Source organism: Chrysemys picta, chromosome 7, assembly GCF_011386835.1.
Source record: "Chrysemys picta bellii isolate R12L10 chromosome 7, ASM1138683v2, whole genome shotgun sequence".
NCBI lineage: Eukaryota > Metazoa > Chordata > Testudines > Emydidae > Chrysemys > Chrysemys picta.
The window spans coordinates 8800729-8822729 of NC_088797.1; the positions used below are offsets into that span (position 1 = coordinate 8800729).

Here is a 22001-nt window from a genome sequence, read left to right on the forward strand (position 1 = left end):
ATCTGGGAATAGAACGCAAGAGTCCTGTCTCCCAGCCCCTTACTCTAAGTCTAAGTCTTAGAGTCTAAGATGTGACATCTGGGACCACTCTGACTAGTTCCCTGTCCCCTCAGGCCCCACAATTTCCAGAAATCCCTGGCTAGGCCACATCAGATCATGGGTCCTTTCTACACGGATACGAACAAGTGCAATTATAGTGTACATCTGAAACATGTACGTATTTTTTATTCAAAGAGCTGCTCAACGGAATCCTTTAGTAGCAATAGCACTCATTCCAAAAACTTTTAAAAAAGAAAAAAGAAAAAAACCAGTGCAGCAAAGGAAAGGACTGACACTCGCAGTGGGTTTTATCAGACGCGACCTCCAATGGGAACAGGGACATTTGGAAGTGTCCGAAACACAAACAATGAGAAAGGAAGTTAGAAAGGGAAACTGGAGAGGGCGAAGTCCTGACTGCCCCTGTCCATTGTGACATGAGCTGAGTCAGCCCCATAAAGGAGAGAGGAAAGAGAGGCCTCGCCCCTCTGAAAAAAGCAAACGACAACGATCCAGGGGAGAGTGACAGAACAAAAACAAGTGGCAGGTGTCCTACGCACAGATCGCAACCCAGATACAAGACTGCACACTGGGAGGGTGAGGGACAGTCTGCTCCCCCTGCAGGCCATGGAGTAACGCTGATGAGTGTCAGCAATTGGCCGCCCCAGTTACCTCCACCTGCTACCACCTGTCCTGCCTGGGGGATAGGAGCCAATTCATTTTTAAGTCCTTGAACCTCTGCTGCTGTCCCTTTGGATGCTACTCCATCCGTCCTGCTGCCAGGCTGCATTGAGCCTGGCTTCCTGCAGCACTTTGAGGCCAATTCTGCTCTCCTTGAAGTCAAGGCAAGACTCCCATTGATTTGAATGGGGGGGGCGGGGAAGGATCAGGCCTTTACTGTAAATCACAGAGCTGAGGCAATGTGTGGGTGTGCAGCAGAGATCCAGGTCATCATAACAGCACCCCAGCTGGTGTGGCAGACTAACCGCACAGTGCCAGAAATTAGAAATTCCTGGACATAAAATCTTGCCCTTGTCTTTGCAGGCTATCGAGGGGGAAAGTGGAGCATGATTCATCAGAACTCAGGAAAGAGCAAGCAGAGCGTGTGGGAACACGCAGGGACGGATAGAGCCAGTCTGGAGGAGCACACGGCATTGCTTGGCGCTAGGCTGGCATTTCAGACTTTCTTGTTGTAGACTCAAAAAGCAGCTGCATTGTCAGAGGCAAGTAGAAGAGCAGAGAACAGAAATGATTCTAAACGTGAAATATTTTCCTGTTCAGGCTCCCCAGAGTTTCCTCAGCCCCAACTCCAGTCCACGGTGTGCCATTCTGTACCATCACAACCTCCCCACGGCCTAGGCAGCTAGTCTAGAAACATTCAGGCGAGTGGCTTTTTATGCCTGTTACAATGGATACAAGTAAAAGTTCTGCATTTGCTAACAATCACCACACAGCAGTAACCACAGTGCCACACGTTTCCCTCCTCACACACAGAATGGAAAACACTGGAACCTGACTGCTCCCTGTTGGCAAATGACTTTTTAAAAGGCTGGATGGGAGGGGGTTTGAAGAGCGTTTAAAAAGAAAATACTTTTATTTCTTTGTACTCAATGGGGTGCAGAACAGGTGTGTGGGCCGCCCGAGCTGCTATTCTAATCAATGGTTTGTGTTTAATAGGTGCGATTTTCATTGGCCAAGACTGCATAAGAATAATGTGTTCACCCCATCCTCCTGGGAGAGAGCATTACGTGAGCTTGGCCAGCTCCAGGAAGCCATCTGGAGGAGGAAGAGGATGTCTGGGAACAAACTAAGTGCTTTTATTAGGCCTTCCATGTGGACACAGCGTGGGACCTGGACACTATAAAACTACCTGCCACTCACCAATTAGCTGTTTGAATAGGTTGCTAGACGATGTCTTGCTGCTGCTTGTCCTCATCTTAGGGGCTGCTAATCAAGATCGCTCTACCCTGTGCATCCCATACTGATACATGGGAGGGGACTCCCAATTACAGCTAGAGAGGAGATGGAGGACCACTGGCTTTACGTCACCTTTGTTCATGGCCTTCTGTCCTGTTTTACCCTCTTGTCGAGTCTTGCAATGGGCACAAAAGGAATAGAGCCGCAGAAAGAACGAGGTACACTATGGGATATCAGTGGCTGTGACCCTCTTTCTGATCCTACATAGTTCATAGACTCCATTTTGGCAAGGGGCTGAGGACCCTTAAACGTCCACTGAAGTCTAGGGGATGTTACGGGCACTCAGTACCCTACAGGAGGCAACCGCACCTTCAAAATAAGGCTCATAGGGTTTCACTGGAGGAATGGTACGGGCATCATAGATTTAGGGATTCTTCTAGTAAATCGTGGCTGGTACTATATTCCCTAAACCACTGTGTATGTGGAGGGAGGTGAATTAGCTAAATATAATTCAATTTTAGCCTGACCATTAGTATATCAAATGTAAAAACAAAAACAAACAAAAAAAAACAAAACACAAGACTGCGAATACAGCAGTCCCTGGAATACAATTCATGTTTTTATACTGATAAATTATGCAGTAGTCTCACACCAGGTACAATCGTAGAAGAGCACCATCTGTTTCCCAATATGGGAACTCACAGGGATGATAGAGGGGATTTACTTTCCTATTCCTTTCGGCATACTACGGAGCTGATGGCACCGTGTCTACCATCCGAGTGAGGAGTCTGTCGCCTGCCTACTGCACATTTGGGACATACCCTGGTGAAGTGTGGGTTACAGATTATTTATTCTCAGACATATGGGATGTGTGCATAATGCCACCCTAATGAATAACTCTTGATGATGCTTCATACCATTGGAATATTGCAGGAGAGGCACATTTTCCAGCTGTTTGCTCATCGTGCCAGAGCACATTTATATCAGTTATTTCATCTCTAAATAGTCCAAGGATTGCCATCAGTATTTCATTAAGAAACCATCTCAATTATAATCATAGGAGAGAGAGAAAAAAACAACAACTCTGAAACAAGTCAAAGTTTCCAGGGTCTAATTTTTTAAACTGAGATTTGGGTGGGAATTGTGTGAATTAAAGACTAAATCCAGCACAGGAGAAAACATTCATTAATGTTAGCTTTCAACTTCTATATGTTTGCAGGATTCTAAAGGACCTCGGCTGGTAACTAAGCTACCTAGGACATCGTGAGAGGAGATGGGGCTGAGATTGCTTCTCTCATTTCCAGAGGGATAGCTCAGTGGTTTGAGCATTGGCCTGCTAAACCCAGGGTTGTGAGTTCAATCCTTGAGGGGGCCACTTAGGGATCTGGGCAAAATCAGTACCTGGTCCTGTTAGTGAAGGCAGGGGGCTGGACTCGATGACCTTTCAGGGTCCCTTCCAGATAATAATATATGGAGATATACCTATTATATTTTAATATTGTTCAAGAGAATACCATAGGACTAGCCAGCTGGCAGGGAATCAGACTGAAGTGCTACTGCATAGGTAGGGTGACCAGATGTCCCGATTTTATAGGGACAGTCCCAATATTTGGGGCTTTTTCTTGGATAGGCTCCTATTACCCCCCACTCCCTGTCCTGATTTTTCACACTTGCTATCTGGTCAGCCTATGCATAGATGGGCCAAGTCTCTCCTGCCACAAGGAGGGCTGAATGTGTTCTTCTTCTTATTCCCACAGTGGAAGATGCTGGCTAGTAACTATGCTATTCATACAGCTCCCTCTGCTGGTCTCATGATAAAGTCTACTTCTAAGGGACAGTGTGTAAAAGAAACCCCCAACCTCAGACCCATCCCAAGTCCCCACTTCTCTGTCTGGAACGAAGATGGTGAATTGTTGGTGCTAAAGGAGAGAGAATAAAGGGAGTGTAGCGCTGCGGTGAGTGTGTTACAAGTATCCCGTTGTGCTGATCTGCGGAGGTGAGTCTGCAACAGCCCCAGCGAGTGCACTCTGGCTCTTCAGCTCAAGCCTAAATAGCTCATGCTTTTATCTGTGGGGTTCCCGGTTCAGTCCCTGGTGTCTCAGCTAAGACAGTGACCACCAGAGAAGCACTTCAATTAAATCTCAAGGCAATACCAATCCCAAATCTTATCTGGGCTTGACTCTCACTAATGCTAGGTATAACTAGAGTAACAGAGAGAGGTTAGATACCCACCTGAGACTGCATTTCATTTAGGGCTGCAAGCTGGCTACTCTCCACAGAGTCTTCTCTAATGCTGCCTTTGTATCTCTGACTAATCCTAAATGTGTGTCTTTTCCTCAGGCAGCCCCCTTCTTCAAATCCCACTGCTTCCACTCCGCTTTCAAGGGTACGTCTCCAGTGCATTTCAATACCCGTGGCAGTAAGTCTCCGAGCCCAGGTGGACAGATTCAGGCTATGACACTAAAACAGCAGCTCAACTGTTTGGGCTCTGGTTCTGAAGCCCAGGCAGGAGGGTGGGTTTCAGAGTCCGAGCCCAAACTTTTATACTGCAGTTTCAGCACCAGAACGCGAGTGCCCAGGCTCGGATATTCTCTGCTGCAGGTTTGAAACCACAGCGTAGCCGTACCCAGGGTTAATCTGCTCCGGTGCTGTCTGTACCCATCCTCATACCTGATTTTAGATTCAGTTCTACCCTCAGCTATCCTAGCATACAGGAGAGAGGCGGACAGATGGTCGGGCACTAACCTGGAACGTGGGAGACCTGGCTTCAATTTACTGGCTCCACTACAGATTTCCTGTGTGCTTGGAATCACATTGTCAAGGGCATTAGGGACCCTTAGATTGGACAGTGGGTTCTCTGAGGAAGGACCTCAGAATTCAGCGCATTGTGAAGAGGTCAGTGGCTATCCTATCATCTTTTGCACAAGTAAAGGTCCAAGACTTCAGTTCCTTATTGAACAGGGATCATCTCACATGGAAACAAAGGGTATGTCTACACTACCCGCCAGATTGGCGGGCAGCAATCGATCCAGCGGGGATTGATTTATCGCATCTAGACTAGACGCGATAAATCGACCCCCGAGCGCTCTCCCGTCGACTCCTGTACTCCAGGGCTGTGAGAGGCGCAGGCAGAGTCGACGGGGGAGCGGCAGCAGTTGACTCACCGCGGTGAAGACACCATGGTAAGTCGATCTAAGTACGTCGACTTCAGCTATGTTATTCACGTAGCTGAAGTTGCGTAACTTAGATTGATCCTCCCCAGTGTAGACCAGGGCAAAGGAGAACCCGCACTGCAGATATTATTTGGTATAGATGTACGTGTCCCTTCGTGGAAACAATTGTCTGACTTTATCTTCACAGAGTGACGTCCTGTGTTCACACATGGGGTGTAGGGTCACTGCCCTCCTGGTCTCTACTTTGCATTGCCTCTCAATGTCTGCAGCGACTTCTGAAGTTTAAGAAGATTTTCTTCACTTGGGGAGGAAAGCTATCCTGGCTGGAAGCTTGCAAGAGGAGACAATGGGACAGATCGTTTTCCCCCAGTGCGGCAGCCCTTCATCACTCACATGACCTAAAGGTGCCAGAAAGCTGCCCCCAGTGAGTAACTGAGGGGCTCCCCCTTGAGTAGGGAAATTCCTGGAGCACGAGGAGCGGAAAAGCACCTTATGCTTCAGTGATCTGAAGGCAGCAGGACAGCTGCCAGGGGACGTTTGCTCAGCCCTTGTTACCCCCAGGATCAGGCATTTTTCATCCATTTTTGCTCCCTCCTCAGCCCTCTGGAAAATGTAGCTTGGTGGGACCCAAGAACCGCACCCAAAATTTTCGAAGGGTACGGGAACTCGCTCATTAGAAGTGCAAGAACCAAATAGAGACTAGAATTTCATAATTCCTGTAGGACCACAGAAGTCAGATAGTTCAACCTCTCTAAACTCTGATTTTTCTCTTCTGGCTCTTTTATTTGCATTTTAGGTATGCGCACGTCTTCCTCTTTCAACTACGGAGATAGGTCCAAAGTCAGTAGGCTGGAGTCCCCCCCAAACCACACCCACTTTCCTTACCTAAATACTCTTCCCTCATCTGATATCATGGCGCCTTTCCAATAATGAACACAATATACCTACCTGGAGAGAATACAGAATGACTAAGAAAAACAGCATCACTTTGTAGTAAATTACTAACTACAGTCTCCTGTCTTCATACGGGAGGAAAGAGAATTTCCTGCATTTATGAGCACATTTTGTACAGGCTCTCATTTGATCTATGAGAATAATTTGCTATGTTTTGTTCTGCATCTTTAAAATCTACATAAATTCCCATGTGTGTGTTTGGGGGGAGGCAGAGTGAATTGATGCTCTTTGTTGCATATCTGATTTAATGCACATAAGCCCAGAACAACAAGATAACAGATCACTAGGATTTCAACACTACATAACTGTACTGAGAGAGAGGCTGGTCTCAGCACAAACTCAATATATTTTGTGTGTCACAGAACACAGTAAGCAGCCCCTGGCCCCAATCCTGGCCTCTTGATTTCACTGGGACTACGGTGCAATTGTTTGCAAACTTAAAGACTCACTAGGTCGATTTTCCACATTTCCCCCTAATGAGAATTAATCCACCATCTTCCGAGTGCACAGAGAAGCATATCATGCATGCGTAAACACTTTACACAGCAAGAAATCACACCAACCCTTGCTGTGTGTAGCATCATTACACCCGTTTGTGCTTTGCTGCATTTCACCAACAGCTGCCTTATTACGACAAGCATTACTGGAATCCAGGGAACGTGGTCACCCACTTCACCATGCGCTCCTAGAAGGATCCTGCATCACTGACTCACCCAAATGACTGACTAATACGAAATGCCTGCCTTGGGCTATTAGATTTTCAGAACTTCACTTGAATCTCTAGCTTAATAACCTTATTTTTCATTGGTGATCGCATCACTGACATGACACCACCGGACTTTACAAGGTGAAGATTTTGTATTGGTTCCTACCTTTAGCTCAGGGACAGCCTTCCGTCTCTATTTAATCCTCTCTGCAATATCCTTCAGTTTTCCATTACTATGTACTGATTGCATCCTTCTAAGTCTTTCATTCTTTCTTCTGCTCTAGCCAGATCCTTCATGAAGCGCTACAGCAAAGAAGACAAAATATCAATTTTTCTTCAGGGAAAAAAAAACCTCATCCATCCTCCCAATGTGCTGTTTTCAATTCATTCCTGAAATTCTCCAGAACAACCCTCCCCATCTGCGACTGGCAATAACCAGCTATGTGCTACAAATTAGATTGGTATACAAAACAACAAGCGTTACTGCTAAGATATTTGTACACAAATGAACCTGTGGCATTGCTCCCTGTTAACGTCTCCGAGTGCTCTACGGCCCAACATTTTCTAAGGCTGCATGTTTCAGTTCATTGGAGATGCAAAGGCAGACTCGCTTAATGTCTTTTAACTTCACCTATGCATAATTCTTTCTTCCATTAGATTAATGCATGAAGTGGAACAGAAATGTACATGTTAGCTAATTACAGAAGTCAAAACTAAGCAGATCCCTTACAGAAACATGTCCTCCCTAAATTTAGTAACACTGGTTGTGAAAAGAGAAGAGGATGGGTAAAGAGGCACTTGACAAGCAGTTCCTTAAACCAGGACACAACCCAATTTCTAGTGTACTGTTCTTCAAAAGGCCGACAGCACCAAGACACACTTGAAACCGCTACCCATGCATCAGACTTTCCAAGTTGCTACCCTCCATAGTGCCACTACATTGCTCATGTCCCCTTCCCACATTCAAGTATCTCTACCTCAGGGTTTTGTAATGCCTGTTTTCTTTTACAATCAAAAGCAACTCTAACAGTAGCAACAGTAAATTTCCTAGTAAGATATCTTAGCATCTCTGGCTCCTCTCCAGTTACGGAAATCTCTGCTTGGGGTAGGGTTTTTTGGCCAGGAGCTGTCATGACTCTTACATGTTAAGCTCTCAGGCCAGATCTACTCTACAGAGACAGGAACAACTGGCCCACCAAAAAAATAGACTACAGCCTAATCCTGCAAAAGACGTTTTTACGCCGAGTCCCATGGAGTTCAAGTTAGTGGATCTGATCCTTTAGCTCAAACAGTAGCATCTCATTCTTCAATGACTTCCCTGGGGCTCCAAGTGGGCAAAAGTGTCTAAGATGGCAAATCTCTTTGCAGGAGGAGAACCTTACAGGGCAAAGTTGTCCTCTAAGATGTGCGTGGAGGGCCATCGCCAAACCACGCAGTGGCACATTTCGGAGGAGCAGAATGTCGGACTCAAGATCCACCCCTGCTTCTCTGGAGTATTTTACTTTTAAACTGAACCTACGATTCCCCTGTGTTTATAATCAAGATCTCAGAGGAGGATTTTACCCTTAGCAGGAGGGTATGAAGTTAAGTCAATGAGCGTTTTGCCCTCTCCTTTAATGAGAGCAGGATAAGGTGCCAGAATAAATTCCAAATGAATCAATTTGTACACTGAAACGATGGAGACTTTCATGCTTCTTCACTATAAATGGAATTTCGTTCTAACAGAGTTTATTGTAAGCAAATGACACTGTCTTTTGAGATGAAGACCTAGTATTAATTATAATGCAGTTTAAAATGGATTAAAGCACACCTACTGGTCAAAATGTTTTAAGAGGGTATAATCTAAGACCATTACATTTTCATTTCCTTTTCTCCATGTGTTATTTTATTGAAGGCAGCCATCTGTACGCTAGAGGGCAGACTGTACAAAAAACCAGCTTTCACTGTTCAGAGTATTTTGCAATCAAGCAGCCCAACACTGATTAGTCATTAGAGGCCTCCATTTTTGTGTACCGGTTTTTGTACACAAAACTGACTACACCCACCGAAGTGAACCTGCACCAATTTTGCATGTGCAAAAATCTGCATTCAGGTGTTCATACAAACTGAATAGCTGAGTTTGCTCGAACAAGTGACTGTTTTCAAACATGGAATGGGAGCATGAACACTTCTCCATGGACAATCAGTTCAGTGTATAAAAGTGGGCAAGCAAAAACTGTGCTAGCTTCTTCACCTATAAATCTTGCATGTGTGCTTCAACAGTTAGTTCTTAAAGGGCTTGGCAATATTTTTTGAAAAGATATGAGTGGAGAAACACAGAGTAGGGCTAAAAATTTGGATCTCAGACACAAACTATGGTGTCCACTTTTTTGTGCATGCAATTACTCTACATGCAAACAGATGCCTATGTCCTCATCTTGACAATACTGAGACCTTCACACAAGGAATTCAGCATCTCCAGTTCCCTTTTCCCCTAAGTTCAGCAGCTGCAGCACGGGACATCCCATGTGCATACACAAATTCCTATTCCCCCTCATTCAAATGCATTCCCTTCACATTAGCGTGGCCAATATTTGGCCACGTGTGGAAAATTTGGTCATAAAAATATCTGTACTTGGTGATCATCACAAAGTATTCATCTATATCTCTATTCACCACCATGGGGACAAAATCGGGTAATCATCAGCTCAACTGAGGAGAATAAATGCTGGCTCCTAAACAGAAGATAAACCATGCTCTTGTTTCCCGACTCCAGTCGGGCAAAATGATCAAACAACAACTAAAAAAGGTAGGGGTCCATTCGTTCACCTCACTCCACCCCTACTCCCAAATCATCTACCTGTCATGAAATGTTAAGAGTAGCATTCGGAGGGATGCCTGAGCTGCAAACCAAGATGTGAAGCTCACTCGGGTAGATGTATCTGAGCTAATTTTACACCCGCTATTATGGCTAAAAACAGAAGTATAGATACTGCAGAACAAGCTTCAGCAACACAAGACCTTGTGGTCCTTGTACACCCCCAAGTGCTATTTTTAGCTGTGTTAGTGTGGGTGCATCTACTGAGTGCAATCACCTGGGATTGCGGTGTAGAAACAACCTGAGAGCGCTGGTCAGAAATTGTGAAATCTGGCAATAATCGCTCGTGCGCCTATGAGATTTACTTAATACCTATTCCCTTGATCAATTCTCACCAGATTTTAATAGCCTTTGGCAGAAACGATTCACTTTTATCGACAGTTAAGCAGATCAGGAGAGGTGGGGAAGTTTCCAGATGCAAAAAAATGTAGTCGGGGGTATCCTTTGTGGCAGTGTACAGTATATATAAGAAACTAAAGTGCTGAACGAAAGCCTACTTAAGTAATTTGGAGTCTTTCTATTGACTTCATTGGGCTTTGGATTAGGCCCCTTAGAGTCCGAGCAACAGATCTTCAGCTGGTACAACTCAAAGTAGCTCCATTGACTTCAACAGACCTACACTAATTTAATTATGCCTTGGTAGGTCTTTCTCTGTGACTGGCAACACTCAGTTCTATTACAGCCAAAGTCATTGCAATCTGGGGTGCAGTAAAAAATGACTCACAGACCAGAAGGGACTACATAGCTATCATTTTGATGTGGTGCTATATTTAAATCCATTATTTTGTAAAATAGATAGGTCTCGCTTTTCATATTTTATGGCCTATTCTCACTTCTGGATGCCTGCAGTACTAGATGCACTCTGTTCTGCAATCGGATCCACATGGACAGATCACTGAATCAATGCACAGCCTCACTGACGGCAACGGGGCTCAGTGCGCCCTCGGTGGCTTGCTTACACTGCTGTCTGATTTCAGGATCAAGGTCTAAACAGATTTTGTAAAGAAGGCCATTGCCATGGAAATATTAAAGAAAATATAGGGTGTTCAAGGTATTCTTTCCTTTAATAGATCACAAATCATCTTAAGTCTAAAAATTCTTCAATTTGACCCCCGGGGTAATTTACCACCCTTGCTGTTTTCAAAATATTTCCCTCAAGTTTAAAGTCTGATTCACCTCTATACACTCATATCATTACAAAGATGCAATCTACTAACCATGCAAAACGTATTAGGATTCTCAGCTTCATTCCTCAGTCATTTTCACTGTTAACATGCATCACCATTATTTTTCCAGCTTTTTAGTGTTAAAAAAAATCCGCTGGCACATTGAGGCACTTACAATAAATTGATATTTACAACGTTGGTAAACTTATTTTTACTTCACAAATAAATATTTGAACTCCGTGCCCCTTAAATCGCAGAAAGAAGTAGATTGAATGTCACATTCTACCCTGTTACAAGGTTAGCCTCAAGCAATTAAACTACATTGAAGAACTCATCAGGCACAGTATTACATGAGGTCATTGTTTTTGAGATCCTGCGGCTTCTCATACGCATGGGTTGAATGAAAAATGTTCAGACACAATTCAGGATTTCCTATTATTTTAGCTCTGCTTGCATATGGATTTTCACTTGTATAAAAATATATTGGAAAAAGAAAGCCATTTTGAATTAAATAAAGATCATTTCACTTAATAGTCAGAATATAGACAGCCCAATTTCAGAGCTTAATTTTTAACTCCAGTCATTGGAGTTGCAATTAGCCTGTATAGAATTTTCAATGTGTTTGAGTTTTAAAAGAATACCACAAAAATAAGCAAGCAATGAGCACCGCTAGTCATGGATAAAAGCTGGACAAGAGGAAAGAGTACTACAAACAAGGACAACAGTGGAATGTTACAAGAATAAAGTCCAATCCTTCTCCCGCCAAAATCAATAGCAAAATTCTCACCGAGTTAGGCGAGAGAAGAAATACTAATCACAGATAGTGATTATCAAAGCATTTCTGTTATAATCTGTTGGGCCAGATTCATTCCTAGTTACTCCAACTTTACCCTTCTGCATCTCCATTGATTTCAGTGAAGTGACAGCCGTGTAAAACTGGACTAATGCAGTGACAAGGCCCTGCTTCTGGCCATCCACAATTTCCCTAAAGTTTCACTTATGGGGGATGGGATTTTCCAGGCCTCCCCTCTGCTTGAAGGTGAACTGTTCTGGGATGTCTGAGCAAAACCTCTTCAAGCCGTTATAAAATATAAGAGTGAGATACAATTTTCCCTTCATTTAAAAAAAAATAAAAAATCTTCTGATCTTTCTTGCTCTGTACATTTTAATATCCAAAGGCCTGTGGTAGGGTACAGAAAAAACTAACATTCTATACATTGCATGATAACTAATTACAAGATAATTCATTAGTGCAAGATTCACAAATGTACTAGCAATTTTCCAGGTTATTAAATCTATCCCATGGGGAAAATTCCCTTATTCTCACCAGAAGAGCAAAGAAGGTGAAGAAATTTCTAAATAGACCTGCTAGTGGGGCTTCCAAGAGCGGTTATATTGAGCCAGTTTCCCATGTCTATCTCAGATCTGTTAATTACAAGAGTTGACAATACAATATACTGTCCCATGTTCCAGTAAGAGGCTAGATCCCGAGCTGGTGTGAATCTGCTTAGCCCCATTGAAGTCAACGAGGATCTGACCAAATGACTAAACGCAATTTCTTGGAAAAGTTTTTGTTTAAAAATATATGATAGGATTTGGTCTTCAGCCTGCCGGACACATTAACTCAGCAGGAGAAAACTGTATTCCTACTGAGTTATCACCATACTGTCAACACAGAACAGTGTTATACGCTTGCCAAATGGTGTTTTGCTCATCAGGCACGGCACAGATGTACAGCACTACACGAGTCGTGAAGTCATAGAAAAAGCTCTTGTTCTGTCATATGTGGACACACATTCAGAGATGCATCCGAAGAAGTGAGGTTTTAACTCACGAAAGCTTATGCCCAAATAAATCTGTTAGTCTTTAAGGTGCCACCAGACTCCTTGTTGTTTCTCAAACCGATGATTTCAGTCTCCAAGGCTATAAATCTGGCACTAAATTAACCTAATAAATAAAAAGATTTGGGACACTAACTTATCTGCTAGCTCCAAGTTTCACTTCTAGCTTCTTAAAACAATACTGAACTCCCCCCGTGGGCTCTCCTCAGGTGGTTTCAGTGAGAGGACTCCAATTTTCCAGCTCACTGGAAGATAACTTGCACTCAAGCAGCTGGCATTGTAGGGATGCTTCAGGTTTTGAGGCTCCCTGCCACAGTCATAAGTGACGTAGCCCCACTTGATCTTCTTGTGCGTAGACCAGCCAACTCCAGTGCGGAGTCGATTACGGCTACACCATATAGGCCAGGGCTGATCACCGGGTGGTAGGCACTCGACTGTTGGGAGCTGGAGAGCACAGGCTATCGGGTCATTCTCTACTCTTGCTTGCCACCCAAACTGACAAGGGTTTGGTTGTGCCAGTGTGAGGGGTTTACTGGTGGAAAGAAAACTTTGTTGCGACTTCAGTCAACTTAGCATCGGTGTTCGATCATATAGCGGATGTCTTGGATCTGTGCATTGCTTGACTCTACTAGCAACTTCCCGGTGGACATCAGGAAGAGCAACACCTGCGAAGGTGCAAAGGCTGTTGATGTGGGTAGGCTTAACGCATCCTGTAATACAGCAGCAGGAGGTCTTTAGTAGAGGGTCTAGCACGCAAGGGGATCGTGCCCCCACTGTATAAGGGTATTCAGCAGAGGAACAGCAAAGTCCTGGTGCTCATGGAGCGAAAGGGCCTGCACCCCACTTTGGTATAGCCAACTTGCGGAGAACGTTGTTTTGCGTGCTAACCTTGGCTTTAGTTTTCTCGACATGGGTTCTAAAGGCGCATGACAACTTGATGCTGCGTTCGTTACTCCTCCCATATGCAGGGATCACAGAGCACAGTCACCGCCCTGGAGTCAGTGGCAACACGGCTATAGAGCTGGGCATGCAGCCATCTCTGAGGAGGCGGCACAGCACAAGGAGAGATGCCCTCTGTGCATCTGACCAGAGATGCCCACGCTCCCCTCCTTTTTCAGGGCACAGCCATGACCCTGCCACATTGTGGGAGGAATACAGTCCAACAGTGGCACTCTCTGAGCACCAGGAGGCTTTTCAATGGCCTTGTTCTCTTCCAGTGTCTTTTCATGTAAGAAGGAAACATGGGGCACAGTCTATTTAACCAGGCATCCAGCTTTTCTCATTTATTTCAATTAGTTTATTGCTCTGTAATGTTCAACCAGTTCAACCTGCTCTCTCTCACACACACACAGTTATAAAGAATTTGTACATAGTATATTTTATGGGTCAAGTTCTCTGTGGGCTTAGGCTCTGTGCAATCCTACTGGGTTAGTTCCCATGGCCCAGGATGCAAGTCAGCACAGCATTAGGCCTCAAGCATCCACTGAAGTACCATCCGTCAACTGACAAGGTTTTGTGTGCTATCACGGCAGTTACAGCTGAGGGGTGGCACTTTGGTCATGTACAAATTGAGCAAAACAAATACAAAATAGCGTTCAGCCTTGTTGATAGTATCTTGGTTAGGGTTGCCAACTTTGTAATATATAAAAACCAGATACTCCAGCAGGAGTGCTGGAACTTCCCCTGCCCCGCCTCTTCCCCCAAGCCTCTGTCCTGCTCTTCCTCCTGAGGTCCTGCCCTGCCCCATCCCTTCTCCCAGGCCTGACCGCTGCCCTGCCTCTTCCCCTGAGGCCCCACCCCTTCCTCCTGAGGCTCCACCCCCATTTACTCCTCTTTCCCCCTCCCCCATCACTCGCTGCTCTTCCCCTCCCTCCCTGTGTGGGTCAGGAGGGACTCGCCTGCAGAGCAGGGGCTGGGAGCTGCAGCCGCCCCATGCAGGTAGGAAGCGGCCCCGACTGAGTAGGAGCTGGCACGGGTGATGACTCGGTGCCTCCCTGCCTCTGGTAACAGGACTTCGGGTGTCTGGTCAGTAGATTTTTGACTGGAAAACCAGACACCTGGCCACCCTACTTGATGCAGGAATTACTGAGTAAAATGCTATGGCCTGTGTTACTCAGGAAGTCAGACTAGATTACCCTTCTGGTCTTGACATGTATAATCCTGCAATGAGCTCTGTGTTGGTGCTGGGGTCTGCCTGGGGATCCAGGCCTAATGGTCTACAAGGGAAACACAGTGAAAATTATTTTACAGAGTGCTGAGAGAGACTGGGCAATATCTCCTATTGGACCAACTTCTGTTGGTGGAATAGGAGAAACTCTCAAGCTACACAGAGCTCTTCTTCAGGTCTGGGGAAAGCAGCTGAGTGTCAGAGTCCCCGCAAATGCACAGAGAAACAAAGATTTTAGAAACCAGCCCGAACATGTACACTGCAATTCAACAGCCCCTCAACCCAAGAGCCCAAGTCATTGGCATGGGCCAACGGTGGGTTTTTAATTGTAGCATAAACATACTGTGAGAATTCCTCCTTAAACGTCCAATAGACCCCATTACATGTGCATTACATGGATTCTTACATCTCCTTCCTGAAGGATCTGTTACTAGCCACTGTCAGAAACAGATAAGAAGGACTGCTGGTTTGATCCAGTCTGGCGATCCCAGTGTTCTGAAATCTGCCCGACAACACTGTACAAACTTAAATATACTGAGCTAAATTCTGATCCCAGTTACACTGGCACAAATCAGAGCATCACCACCATCTACCCCAGCCTAGCAGAGATCAGAATCCGGGCTCTTTGTATACGTCCCCACTCAATTCTTGCTGAAATCAATAGGAGCTGTGTATGCACCCATGAGATACTCCTTTTAAAAACAGGGGTTTTTTTTTTTCCAAATTAAGTCATTTGACAACTTCATAACCCACTTACCGGATACACCTTGGGCTACTCATTTAAACACTGACATTACAGAGCATCATCTCATGATCTGTTTCAAAAGCAACTGCTCTTGGTATCCAAGCGTTCAGAAACCACATCATTCAAAGGGGTTTGAAGACCACCCACCTGCTGTTCCTCTTGAAGCAGATTCATATTTGAGCTAAGCAAGTGTCAAAGGCAGATATCATCCCTTGTATGAATAGGGATGAGTTTCTCCTCCGGATAAATGTGTATGTATTTTGGAAACAAAGTTTGTGTGCCAAGCCAAACTGGAAAGAAATCCCGGTTACAAAATAATAACACAATAATACTTAGTTTGTTTTTCATAAGCAGATCTCAAAGCATTTTACAAAAGAGGTAAGTATCATTAACTGAGGCATAAAGAGGGGAAGTGTCTTGCCCATATTCTTCCAGCAGGCCAGTGACCGAGCTGGGATTAAAATCTAGGTTTCCCAGATCCCAGGCCAGTGCTGCGCCTGCTAGGCAACGCTGCTTCCCAACAAGTTTAACAGTATGCTATTTATAAGAATTTTTTTCCCATTTTATTTTCTGCAGTAATCCAGTGTTCAGTGCTCATTTTGTCATTCTCATTGCATACTAATTGCACCAAAATATTTTAGTAAATAATTTTCCTCTGGCCCATTTAATTTCTGCCTAATAATTGGATTTTACCTTTCAGATGACTAGCATGGAGCAGTGCTTCATAATTTCGCAAACATTTGGAAACAGAGGATCTGAGGGGACAAAGCAGCCACATAAATTCGCATCACCCGCCTCATTTGACTTCAGAACTCCTCTTTCTAAGAGTATAAATTATTCTACTCTAGTTTCAGTGATTCGACTTAAAATGTTATCTGCCTGCTTCTAGAGAGCTCAGCCGTAACAGGCACCAAAATAATTTATACTATACTTGGACTTGCTAAAAGGGGAGAAAACTGGAATTGTTAAACAAAAAGTTATACTCACTTAGGATCTAATCCTATACCATTGAGATCAATGGGAGCTTTGCCATTAAATTAAATGACAGCATGACAAGGCCCTTACCTGGCATGACAACTTGGCAGATTAATGCTGCATCCTGCCAGACCCTCTGTTCTTCCAAGCAGCCCTACTCCTCGTACCATTATTTAGCTCCACTCTGTGGGCACAGCTCCAAAATTCAAACCCTTTTGGCATTTGTTCTCAAGATACAAACATCAAAGGTCCCGCTGACCTTAAAACTGAAACTTCTGCTGAAGTTACAAGTCACTGGCCTGGCAGCTCAGCACTCAGATACCAGCAGGGAGAACATGATAAAATACTTGCCTGGACAGACAGAAAGATAAACAAGACAGTCTATAAGGAATCAGTTCTACAATCCCCTCGAGGCCAATGGAGAATACAAGAGTTTCCAGGATGCTGAAAGCGCCACAGATCCATAGTTAGAAATGAAATTCTTTTCCCGCTAAGATGAGATGAGCTACGCTAGGGGATGAAGGAGCTCCTCTATTTTCTGTTGTTAAATCTAATTTTTACTCTACTTTATCAAGAGACTGCTAGCAAATAACCAGCCTGCCTTCCTCCCTGCCAGATGCATCTTTATCACATGTAAGGGGGTCGGGAGGGAAGCTATTCGTTTTTCAGAACCAGCGATTTGTGTGTGCATTTATTTAATGCTTGGAGATCCAGATTTACAGCACCTGAGTGTTTAGGCTATGGGAACTAGATGTAAGATTTTGTCAGCACTTTGCATACAGCACAAAGTTTGTAGCGATGTTCAATACCACAGGCACCGAGGTGAAATCTTTCATGCAGTTGCACAGAATATTTTTTCCAAATGAAAATTAAAAAAAAAAAAATTAATTAAAAATAATGAGCTTTTTGACACTCGTTTTATGGATGACTCAACAACATGATGGCACTTAGCGAATTTAATTTTCAAAGCATTTTTTAAACTACTCCTCACAACCCTCCTGAAAGGTAGATCAATAATTACCGCTGTTTTCCAGAAAGGTTAAGTGACTTATCCAAGTCCATTCCAGCCGTTATCGTCTGAGCAGGGTTTCCATCCCAGGAGTTCTTCCCACCTATGCCTATGCTCGCATTAAGCTGCCCCTCTCTTTTATGATCGTTAGTATTCCACTTTTTTTCTGCTCATAGCCCCTTGCAAACATCGTGCCAGATCCTCCTTTTATACCCTGGCCCCCTTCACATCAATTCACGTGGCACAAAGGGCCTGGAGAGCTTCCAGGATTTCCCCAGCTGGCTAAAAGCCGGTGTAGCTGGCTCCTAAGACACTACTTCTGCAGTCTCCAGTGTAGGTGCTAGGGCAGGAAGGGTTGTGGCTAGAGAGCTGCTGCAGCTGTTCTCAACTAGCACGCTACCCCTCTGGGCGAAAACCAGCCATGCGTACTTTAGAGCAGCTCCTTTGGCTGCTCTAGCACATGAGAGCCAGTCTAGAACTGATCCCAAGATCAGGGAATCACCCAGCAGACCGTTGGGTGCAGCTGAGAATCCAGCCCAATTTCTACTAATCTTTACGTAGGGTAAATCCTGCCCCATCCGCTGCATGCAAGAGGCTCCCGCTGAGCCCGGGGAGTGGTGGCATCTGGGTGGCCAGACTGGCTGTGCACACTTTGTACAGTAGCAGTGCTAGCACAGGCAGTAGCCACCCCCAGGTCAAAGTGCCCGGACCCCGGGGGTACCGACTCAGGGCAGCTAGCCCAAACCGCTGCCCACGACACCCCAGCTACACTACTGTTTTCAATGCCCTGTGGCTCAATGAGAGCTAGAGTGAGTATGTCTTAATCTGGGAATCCCACCCCTACTTCAAGTGTAGACATAGCCCCAGAGTCACAAGTCCTTCCCTGCCCCAAGGCCACCGCTCGATTCCCACTCAGGCCTGGCTAGCTCTGCAGGGTGGCAGATGGGGGAGGAGCCAAGCCACGGCTCCACCCACTCTCCACACTCTTCACTAATTTGCTCACAGGGAAGAGCTTTGAGTGCAGGTTCTCTTCCTCTGTGCCCTAACACAGCCATGCACGTGGATAGGGAGGAGACCTTATTGCACTGTGTAGCCACATTAGCACTAGTAACATGTACTCCTAAACCAGGAAAGGAAACGGCTACCCACTGTCCTGGGGAATGACAGCATTCTTTGGTTAAGCCACTCCCTGGAAGTGGAGGCGGTATGATCGCTTATGGAAAGAAACTCTTGCACTCACCCAGTTGCTCTTTGTATGAGGATTTCCATGGGAGTTTTTTTCCTAGAGTGGATTAGAGCAACCAAGAGGGAGCATTAAAGATCAGTAGAAGAAGAAGAAAACAAAGCGAGAGGATTGCCGCAGCACAGGATAAAGGGGAGACTCCTTTCCTTCGACATTCTGACAGCCCTGTGACCGCAATTCCAGCATCAATGGCAGTAAATAGAGAACCCAAGGAAATTGGTGCACAAGAAGCTGCTGCAGTTAAATCTATGCATTTCAGATGCACGGAAGATCATCTCCAAACATGGGAATGAAGTAATAACAGAGAGCTGGTAGAGATCCAGGGGGTGGGCCAGTGAAGGGGATCATTGAGAATTCAGATACATGCATCATGCTATGGAAAATAAAGCCATCAGTTCAATCAGACATACTTTAGTTAAGATGCTAAAGGAAAGAAAGTACACTGCTAAGCACACTGTACATAGCTATCCAGAAATGGCCCCTCTTGCGTGGCATAAAAAGCCATGGGATACACTATGTAGCTTTACAGGTTGAAGAGAACTCTATCCACTACACATTGACAGCTTTGCTTTTTCCCCTCAAACCCACTAGCCTCTCACCTGTAGCACATCCTGAATACAAGGAATATTACACTGCACTATGGTTCGTAAACTATTCTGAAATTAAAGAGCATCTCAAGTGCTTCACAAACATCAACTGATGATGCTTCACAATAGGCACAGCAAGGATGATCATCCCCATGCTACAGGTGGGTAAACTGAGGCACAAAAAGATGACGGGGCTTGCCGAAGACCACGCAGCGAATCAGTGGCTCAGCACTTTAGTCTCCTGACTCTCAGTCTGTGGCTGTAACCACTATATCATGCTACCGATGAAACAACTACAGGTGCAGTTTTAACAAAGAGGATAAATGTCGGGGGAAAACACATTACGCTCTGCTCGTTCCAGGCTTTGATCCGTTTCAGAATCTGACCAAGCAGCGAAACGTGGAGAGTTCTGAAGCGTTCCTCATTATGGCACGCCTGTGCATGACCAGGATGAGCAGAGACAAAATAATCAGCGGAGAAACTCTTCCTGCGGCATTTTCAGCAGAACACTGCAGTGCCAGAACCTGGCACGTCAGCCCATCCCTCAAGATTTCCAGCTCAAATGATCAGTCCCAAGAGGCTCAGAAGAGCTTGGAATACACATCCCATCGGTGGCCCAGATTCCACAGAAGCACATGCCTCACTTTCAACAGCTGAGAAGTCCCATTGGCTCACTGGAACTACTCGTGATTAAAGTTAGACGTGCTTAAGTCCCTCGCTGAACTGGGATTTTTTTTTTTTTTAATTGAGATATACCTATCTCATAGAGCTGGATTGGACCTTGAAAGGTCATCGAGTCGAGTCCAGCCCCCTGCCTTCACTAGCAGGACCAAGTACTGGTTTTTGCCCCAGATCCCTAAGTGGCCCCCTCAAGGATTGAACTCACAACCCTGGGTTTAGCAGGCCAATGCTCAAACCACTGAGCTATCCCTCCCCCCTAATGTACATGCATACAGGTGTTGAAACAAAAGCCCTGCCCTGATGGGTTCCTGCTGTGTCCGTGTGTTTGACAGAGAGAGGGGACTACTGAGTCTTGGACGGACGGACAGGGGTTTCCACAGCACTCCCACACTGGTTGCATTGCAGATGGCAGAAGTGGCCCCTAGGCATTGCTCAGAGCAGGGTTCTATTTCTAATCCCTCACTGGCAGGACAGGGCAAGGAAAGGGGGAATAGGGATGCATATCAGAAAGGGTGCCTGACAGCCCATACGCTGACAAACTTTACTTTGCCATGCTCACTAGCCTGGAGAGATCTCCTTTTGTTTCACTTATGTTAGGCCTCCCTCCATAGCTTTCCCTCTCCAAGCTTCGTCATCTGTCTTTCCCTTCCCTCTTAGCTGCTTACCCTAAGCACCATCTCATTCCCCCCTCCCCCATTCTGCCCAATCCATGCTCTCCCCGACACTGGATGTCTAAATGACAGTTACGCAATTCAGAACAGCCCTAAACTCCTCCATCAGCTCAGTGTTTGGACATAATCCCCTTTGGATATGAAGTGTTTATACAGTATTACTTGCAAGATTTAACTAGAAGACGATTAATCTGGCCCTATGCTTCTGGCTTCACTTTGATTTCACGTCTGTAACAAGAAATCTAATTTTCTTTATCTTACACAGCTTCCATTGGATCAAAGCACTTATGAATTTGATAAACAGATTTATAGCCTATAAGGATGTGAAGGGCTCTAACATTTTTGCACAAGCCAGTTCCACTTTTACTCCCCTCACCCTTATTCTATAAACCCACTTAGCTATGGTTGGGGTCTGGAAAATTCTGCTTATCGCAGTCATGATTGCAGTGTTGTTTATTTCAAATTAATACCCAGTCCATCTGAATCCTGGGTAGCTAAAAAACAGTGCTGGCCGTTGGGTAGAAAACAACAATAATAATTAAAATAATCAACCCAGGGAGTTGATGGGACCCTCAGATCTGAACAACTGAGCAGCAGGTTATTGATCTGTGCAGCATTTATGCCCCTCGGGTAAAGAGAATTCAAAAAGTCAGATCTTCTTGCCGATTGTCTCACCACATGGCACGGAATTAATACAGCACGGTCAGGATATTCTTGTGAAAAGGCTAATGATGGATGCTGCAACTCATTAACATGAGCAGCTAGCATGCTATGCTGGAGACAGTGACGTTCCTACCCACTATAAACAGACATCTGGCATAAGAGTACGGGATGCACACACCAGTTCAACATACTCGATTGTCCATATATATGCACTGTATGCACGCACTGTACAATACATCTGTTGTGAGAGTGTGAGGGAGCAATTGATATAGATTTGTGCCTATAGTTTCCCCACAGTAATTGTGGAGCAAAGTGGGAGGTTTGCCATCTCATTTGCATGTCAATACCCAGAATGCTCTTCTACCTCACAGCAATTTCATAGTAGCTGAACCATATTTATCAGGCAGGCTTGTCCCTTTCTGGCTTCTGGTAATGAGAGACAGGTGGCTCGTTGCGATGTGGAGGGCTTCTTGAAAGTCAGCTTGCTCAGCAAACTGCAGAAATGGGCTGTAATAATACAGATCGTTAAAATTCATCCTTCGGGGCATAAGATGATACCACTATAGGGGTGGTCAGGAAGGAATGTTACCTCGCATACAGAATTGTCCAA

At 45.0% G+C, this 22001-nt stretch overlaps 1 protein-coding gene across 2 annotated transcripts in view; it reads right to left on the bottom strand.

The window, feature by feature from the left end:
- FRMD4B (FERM domain containing 4B) overlaps positions 1–22001 on the bottom strand; it is a 197186-nt gene that overhangs the window by 139485 nt on the left and 35700 nt on the right. Inside the window, exon 2 of one of the 2 annotated variants that reach the window (XM_024100169.3) lies at positions 6953–7089. The exons of the other annotated variant lie outside the window; for it this stretch is intronic. The gene's annotated coding sequence lies outside the window, so the exon portion shown is untranslated. The remainder of the gene's footprint in view (positions 1–6952; positions 7090–22001) is intronic. 2 annotated transcript variants of the gene reach the window in all.